Genomic DNA, 7,656 nt, shown 5'->3' with positions numbered 1-7,656 from the left:
GACCTGAGTTGACACTTCCTAGCTGTGTGACCCTGGGCAAGTCACTTAACCCCAACTGCCTCAGCAAAAAACCAAACAAACAAAAAGACTTTCTAGTCTCTCAAAGGGAGGGTTAGAGTATGAAGCTAGATTATTTTAGGGTAGTTTGGGCCCCCCCACCCAGCTATTGCTCAAATGAGGGCTGGGGAGTCAATAGATATGATATCTCTCATCCATTTCTTAATACTTCCTGTGTAATCTTTGAAAAATCAATGTCCCTATTTACCGTAAGAAGTGAAAATTAACAGAAAAATTTGGAGAGACATTACGAAATAAACAGAACCAAGAAAGCAATATACATAACGATTATAACAACGATAAGATTGACAGTAACAAAAAACAGACACTATCAAATTATAATCACCAAGTTTGATTCTGAAGAAGTTTTGAGAAAATTCTCCTTCCTTATTTTTCAGAGTAAAGGAGAAATATTTGGAGGACTGAAGTGATGTTAAAATAAGCTATCAATAAAAATATTTGAAAGAAAGGGAAAAAACCTATTTTCTATTTCTGAACAAATATTTCCTTATTTGTAAAATAAGCAAGATGGGTTAAATGAGGTTTCAACTTTGACTATCTCCAGCTCTAGAATGGAAGGCTCCATTTCTCTTTGCCCTGAATGGGGCTCTGACAATCAGACTTTACTGGGCCATCTCAACCATGACTAAAGAGATTAATGTCAAAAGTTGGATAACTCAGGAGCCAGTTAGGTTTTGCTCCACTCCAAGACCACAGGGGTAAATCTGCCCTGATACCAACTAATTCTCTTGTAAATAAGAATCTGTGTCCTTGGACATAAAAGGAGCTGATGAGAGAATATAGATGCCCTCTACTGGGGACACACTTGAAGCCCAGGCCCCTTTGGGTGGGTCTAAAGTCTTAGTTTCATGTGCAATGGGACAATAAGTACTTATACACTCATCCATTAAGTTGACACATATTCTTAATGGACTCAAGTCACCAAAAATCCCAGTCTCAAGGATCTCTGAGTAACGATCACAGCTAACATTTGCATATTGCTTCAAGTTTTACAAAAGCAATTTTACATCCATGATCTCATGAGACAGCTTGACTCATATTACCTTCATTTTACAGAGAAGAAAGTGAGACTCAGAGAAGCCACATGGCTTGCCTCAGTTCATAGAGCTGGTAAGAAAGCTAGGTCTCTCCTAACTTCAAATTTAGGGTCCCATCCATTGAACCAAACTGCCTCTTTTGGGAGCCTGCTTTTTTGATTGTTTGCCTCTATCTGGTGGAGTCCTGCTCTCCCATCAGCCCACCAAAGGTTTCCATATTTCAATGGACTTTCAGTGGACTCCAAATCTTACTATTGGAGATAAATTTTTTGAGCCTTATAGAAATTTCTCTGTTTTACAAATCTTCTTTTTGTATGTTGATCCCTAGCTAGTCATCTCTCTTCCAGATAACTGACTTTTATGAAGATTTTTTTTTTTTAAAAGACTACATTAGACTAGCATAGTAAAGCAGGGATCAAGCAGGGAATATGGCATGAAAAATTGTCTCAGACTATTTTATTTTTTTAATCTGTGTAACACTAAGCAAGTCACTTAACCTCTCTAGGTCTATATAATATGATTGAGTTGAATTAGATGGCCTTTAAGGCCTCTTCCAGCTCAGATCTAGAGCCCTAGATATCATTCTTTTTTTTTTTTTTTCCCCCTGAGGTTGGGGTTAAGTGACTTGCCCAGGGTCACACAGCTAGGAAGTGTTAAGTGTCTGAGGCCGGATTTGAACTCGGGGTCCTCCTGAATTCAGGGCTGGTGCTCTATCCACTGCGCCACCTAGCTGCCCTCTAGATATCATTCTTATTCTATATTTAGATTTATCACAACATTTATTCTCAGAAGAACTTTAATGACATTCTGTGCTCTTCCCCCATCTTCTCTTTCCTATGTAAATTCGATTATTCACTTCAGCAAACCTTGATTAAACATTAACTATGAACAAAGCTCTGTTGTTAGGTGCTAGGATAATAAGGACAAGGATGTTCTATTCACTCTGCTATAAAGGTGATGTATCTTCAGTAGACATACGAAACAGGATAGCTTGATGGTGCAATGGCTAGAGCACCGGTCCTGAAATCAGAACAACCTGAATTAAAATTTAACCTCAGACAATTACTAGCTGTGTGACCGTGGACAAGTCACTTAATTCTGATTGCCTCCCTCCCCAAAATAGCCATATGGAACATTGGAGAACAGGTGGATTTAGGAAAGAATGAATGAAAAATCTTTATTGTGTGCCAAATACAAAAATATAGAATGCAAATATACAAATAGATTATAGGGAAAAACAATGCAGGAAGGGGACATTTGGGTGAGAGTAAAGTGGTTTGTAAATGAGTAGGAAAAGACACAGATACCTGACCAGGTAGATCAGATGGAAGTTTATTTCTTATCAGAACTCATAAGACCAACATAAGGAAGATGGCCCCAATATGGGCAGTCTCATTGGGACATAGCAGGGAGAAGAATGATTTCTATTTGGAATCTATTGAATTTTATTGATATCTCAATTTAATTAATCTATTGATTAGTATTTTGGGGAGGCAATTTTATCATTTTATTAACAAGGCCAACAGGCTATTAAAAAGAATGGTCATTTGGCCATCTCTTTTCGACCAAAGACAAATACTTTATCAAGGGTTTCTTGGGACTTTTGACAGGAGACAATGGGAAAAGAAAAAAAATGGAAAAAAGGATGACAAAATGGCTTGATAAAAATCAAAGGGGGAAATCCCTTTTTGGTAACACTATTGATTAGCATTTATAAAACACATATTATGTATAAAAGAAAAAAAATTCAAGATAGTCCCTGCCCTAGTAAACGGATTTTCTTCTGATAGATACTAATGAAATATTTAGGGGAAAATATCCAGAAGTTGGTGAGTTGGGAGAAAGTCCAGGGAATTCTCCTTTCTCATATTTTAATCATCCCATTCTCCTTTACCTCTCCTTTTGCCTATCTGCCCTTCCTTCTAAAGAGAACCCAGTGACACTGCTAAAAGAGAATTTAGCAGCCAGATGGTCTAGCCTTTCTCATAATAAAGGTAATGAGACAGAGGTCCAGTGCAGTAGGGCTTATTTCTTCACACAATAGAGAGGGGAGATAGTAGTTTCTTTCTTTTCTTTTCTTTTTAATTAAAGCTTTTTATTTACAAAATACGCATGGGTAATTTTTCAACACTGACCTTTGCAAAGCCTTCTCTTCTAAATTAACCCCTTCTTCATTTCACCCCTCCCCGAATGGCAGGTAGCCCAATACATGTTCAGTATGTTAAAATATACAACATTCATTTTTGTAAGACCTTGTGTTCCAAATTTTTCTTCCTCCTTCTCTTATAGGGAGATAGTAATTTTCGCCTATTTCAGAGAGTTAATTTGAAGTTCAGAAAAGTTTGTCTGTAAAGTGTTTTGCACCTTAAAGAGTTATAGGTAACCCTTCCTCTTCCTCTTCTTCCTTTCCACAAAAATCTATATTACTTTTCTGTTTGTATTCTCAGTGTTAATACAACACTTTACACATATTAAGAGCTGTTTATAAATGTTTGATTCATTTGTGCTACTCATTAACATTTTCAACATTAGACATTCCTTGCTAGGATGCTTGAAGTCATCCAGGGCATGTTATATCTATATCTATATTTATCTATCTATCTATCCAGGGGATAATAACTTATCGATTTATTATGTTGATCTGGACCCATTGTGAGGTCAGACATTATAATGAATAATAATGATTATTTCATACTTTTAAAATTCATTTCAATGCTTACAAAGTGTTTCTCTAATTTGCAACCTACAAAACAGGCTGTGATAGGAACAGTTAGGTTGCACCTAAGACTCTGGTGGAATCAGGAAGACGTGAATTCAAACCTGGTCTCAGACACTTACTAATTGTGTGACTCTGGATAAATCATTTAACCTCTCACTGACTAAGTAAAATGGGGATAATAATAGCACCTATCTCCCCAGGGTGTTGTGGGAACCAAATAAGATAACATTTGTAAAGTGCTTAGCACTATGCTGGGGCATGCACTCTGAAACATGATCAAAAGGATGGTTCTGGGAAAAACCTGGGAAGACTTCATGAACTGATGCAAAGTGAGGGGGCAGGATCAGGAGAACAAATTACACAGTAACAGAAGTAATGTAAGGATTATCCAATCAACAATGGAAAATGCAGTAACTGTGATTAAAACAGTAATTTATCCACAATTTCAAAGGACTCATGATGAAAGAAGCTATCTACCTTCAGAGAGAGATGGAACAGTGTAAGTGTGTTATAAATGTTAGCAGTTGTTGTTTTTGCATATGGTCAACATTCTCATCAAGCCTGGTGCACTTTCCTGAGGGACAGTTTTGTGACTGCCGCTATAGTTTGGCTGAGAGCTTGTTGAGCTCATGTCATAGCTCATACCTATAAAAGTAGAGAAGAGATTAGAAGAGACAAAGAAAAAAATATAAAAAGAACCAAACACAAATTTTTAATTTTTATTTTCAGTTCTGAATTCTCTCTCTTTCCTTTTTTCACCTCCACCTCCATTCACTGAGAGTACAAGAAATACACCCTAATTAGTGAGGTAACATAAAACATATTTCCACATTAGCTATATTGCCTCCAAAAAAGCAAGAAAAATAAAGAAGGTGAAAAAATATGCTTCAATATGCAGTCAGAATTCATTGATTCTCTCTCTAAGTTGATATTGTGATGGATAACTGTATTAATCAGTTGCTAAATTTTTTCTCACTGATTATCTTTACATTACTGCTGTTACTCTGTCATTTGTGCTCCTGCTCACTTTGCTTCGCATCAGTTCATGTAATTCTTCCAAGGTTTTCTTCTGGAATCAATCGACTCATTATTGTTTATAACACAACAGTATTCTATTGTAATCCTATACTACAACTTGTTCAGCCATTCCCCAATTAATGAGCATCCCCTTGGTTTCCAATTTTTTTTGCTACCACCAAGAGCAAACATGAAATTTTCAATGGAGGACAGATCTCCATAGAGCTGCAGGGATGTGGAGAAGCTCTCTTTCAAATGTTCCAGGGCCTACAATCCTAAAAACTGCTAAGGGAGGATTCTTCATAATTTAGGCCATGGTGGGAACATGATGAGACTTCTGTTACCTCATTCAAGTAATTACCTCTCTCTAGGCCTCAGTTTCCAAATATGTAAAGTGAAAGGATTGGAGTTGATCTCAAAGGCTCCTTTAAGCTCAGACTCTTATCATTCTTTTTCCCCTTCCTCAGCTCCTGCCCCCTCATCTTTCACTGCCTTATCTCCAGCTTCCTTAATCAGCTTACATTTTACATTCTCTAGTTCTTCTAAGAAAAGTTCAAGATAAAGGGACTTTCATCATCAGTGGTAAATTATAAAGAGAATAAGGAACTACCCTGTATCCTATTTCTCTTTTCATACCTCTGATACTGACAAACTAAAACCACAGGCTTTTCTGATTAAGGAAGAATTGCTACGGATTGGGCCAAAGGACTGGCCTATGATCCATGGATGGAGAACTGGAAAGGACCTTAGAAATCATAGAATCCAAGATTTAGTGCCAGACCTCAGAAAGCATCTAACCCGACTCTCTCACCTTGCAGATGAGGAAACAAGCATAAGTGACACACCTAAGATTACACAGGTAGTGTCAGAGATAATTTTTTTTTTAAATTTTAAACAAGATTTCATTAATATAATCTGTTTCTTACATCACCATAGTTTCTCCCAAGTATTCTTGCCCATCCCAAAGAGACATCCTGTGTAATAAATACATTTTTTTCAAGAGGGGAAAAAATTCAGTTTGACTGATTGATTTATTGAAAAAAGTCTGGAAATATGTGAGTTGTGTAACATGGGTGGAACCTGTATCTTCACAAAAGAGGTATTCCTAATCTTTATCATTTTCTTACATTCACTTTGGGGTTTTGGTAGGTAACCCTTTCCACAGACACTGTTATAGTCACTATTGTTTTCTTGCCTCTACTAATTTCCCTCTGCATTAATTCATGATTCTCTGTATTCTTCACCCATATTTCTTACAACATAGTAATATTCCATGACATCATCAATTTGTTATTCCCCAATTAATGGGCAATGACTTTGTTTCTTTTTCTTTTTTCTTTCTTTCTTTCTTTCTTTTTTTTTTAAATAATAATAGTTTTTATTTACCAGATATTTGCATGGGCAATTTTACAACGTTGACAATTGCCAAAACCTTTTTTCCAATTTTTCCCCTCCTTCCCCTCCCCCAGATGGCAGGTTGACCAATACATGTTAAATATGTTAAAGTATAAGTTAAATACAATATATGTATGCATGTCCAAACAGTTATTTTGCTGTACAAAAAGAATTGGACTTTGAAATAGTGTACAATTAGCCTGTGAAGGAAAGCCAAAATGCAGGCAGACAAAAATAGAGGGATTGGGAATTCTATGTAGTGGTTCATAATCATCTCCCAGAGTTCTTTCGCTGGGTGTAGCTGCTTCAGTTCATTACTGCTCTATTGGAGCTGATTTGGTTCATCTCATTGTTGGAGAGGGCCTCGTCCATCAGAATTGATCATCATATAGTATTGGTGTTGAAGTGTATAATGATCTTCTGGTCCTGCTCATTTCACTCAGCATCAGTTCATGTAAGTATGACCAAAAACTTTTTTTTAAAATAATTTTATAATTATAATTTTTTTGACAATATATATGCATGAGTAATTTTTTATAACATTATCCCTTCTATTCATTTTTCCAAATTTTCCCCTCCCTCCCCTAGATGACAGACAATCCCATACATATTAAATGTGTTACAGTATAACCTAAATATGTAAATCCAGTTTTACAGTATAACCTAGCTACATAAATCCAATTTTCTTGTTGCACGTTAAGAATTGGATTCCAAAGGTATAAGTAACCTGGGTAGAAAAACAGTAGTGCACACAGTTTACATTCAATTCCCAGTGTTCCTTCTCTGGGTGTAGCTGTTTGACTTTGTTTCAAGAGGCAGAATTTGAATCCAGGTCCCTGGCCTTTAAGTCTGGTGCTCTTCCCAACTGATCAGCCTCTGCCTCCTCCACTCCAGAAAGATAAGGTTCTTGCCATAGCTGGCTGAAAGTGCAAGTTGTCTTTATTTGAGAATAGTCCTGCTGACTATTCTCCCCTGCCCAGAAAAAAGTTCATGGTTCTAACTGCCACCAATATTGACTCAAGTTCTTCTCATTAAAGCATGGAATATTAGAACTAGAAAGAACTTTAGAAGTAATCCAGTCCAGTCCATCTTCATTTTACAGATGAAAAATTTATGGCCAAAGTTGATGTCAGACTGAGGATTGAAATCCAGAGTCTGAGTTCTGAAATGTTCTCTCATTGTCGAATTGAGAGAACATTTCAGAACTCAAACATCCATTTAATACCCACTGTGTATAAAGCCTTGGCCTAGGTGCTGGAAGCGGGAATGATACACATTTAAGTCATGATTCCTCCCCTAGTGGAAATGGGTCCCTTTTCTCATTATCAATTAGAAGGATCCGAGCCAATCTATCTCTCAGATCCAGACATTCTCTCTGACTTGTTCTCCATGCCTGGACTGCTCTTCTAC

Source organism: Sminthopsis crassicaudata, chromosome 5, assembly GCF_048593235.1.
Source record: "Sminthopsis crassicaudata isolate SCR6 chromosome 5, ASM4859323v1, whole genome shotgun sequence".
Taxonomy (NCBI): Eukaryota; Metazoa; Chordata; class Mammalia; order Dasyuromorphia; family Dasyuridae; genus Sminthopsis; species Sminthopsis crassicaudata.
The sequence above is the reverse complement of the archived record's forward strand: the minus strand, read 5'-3'. Positions refer to the sequence as shown.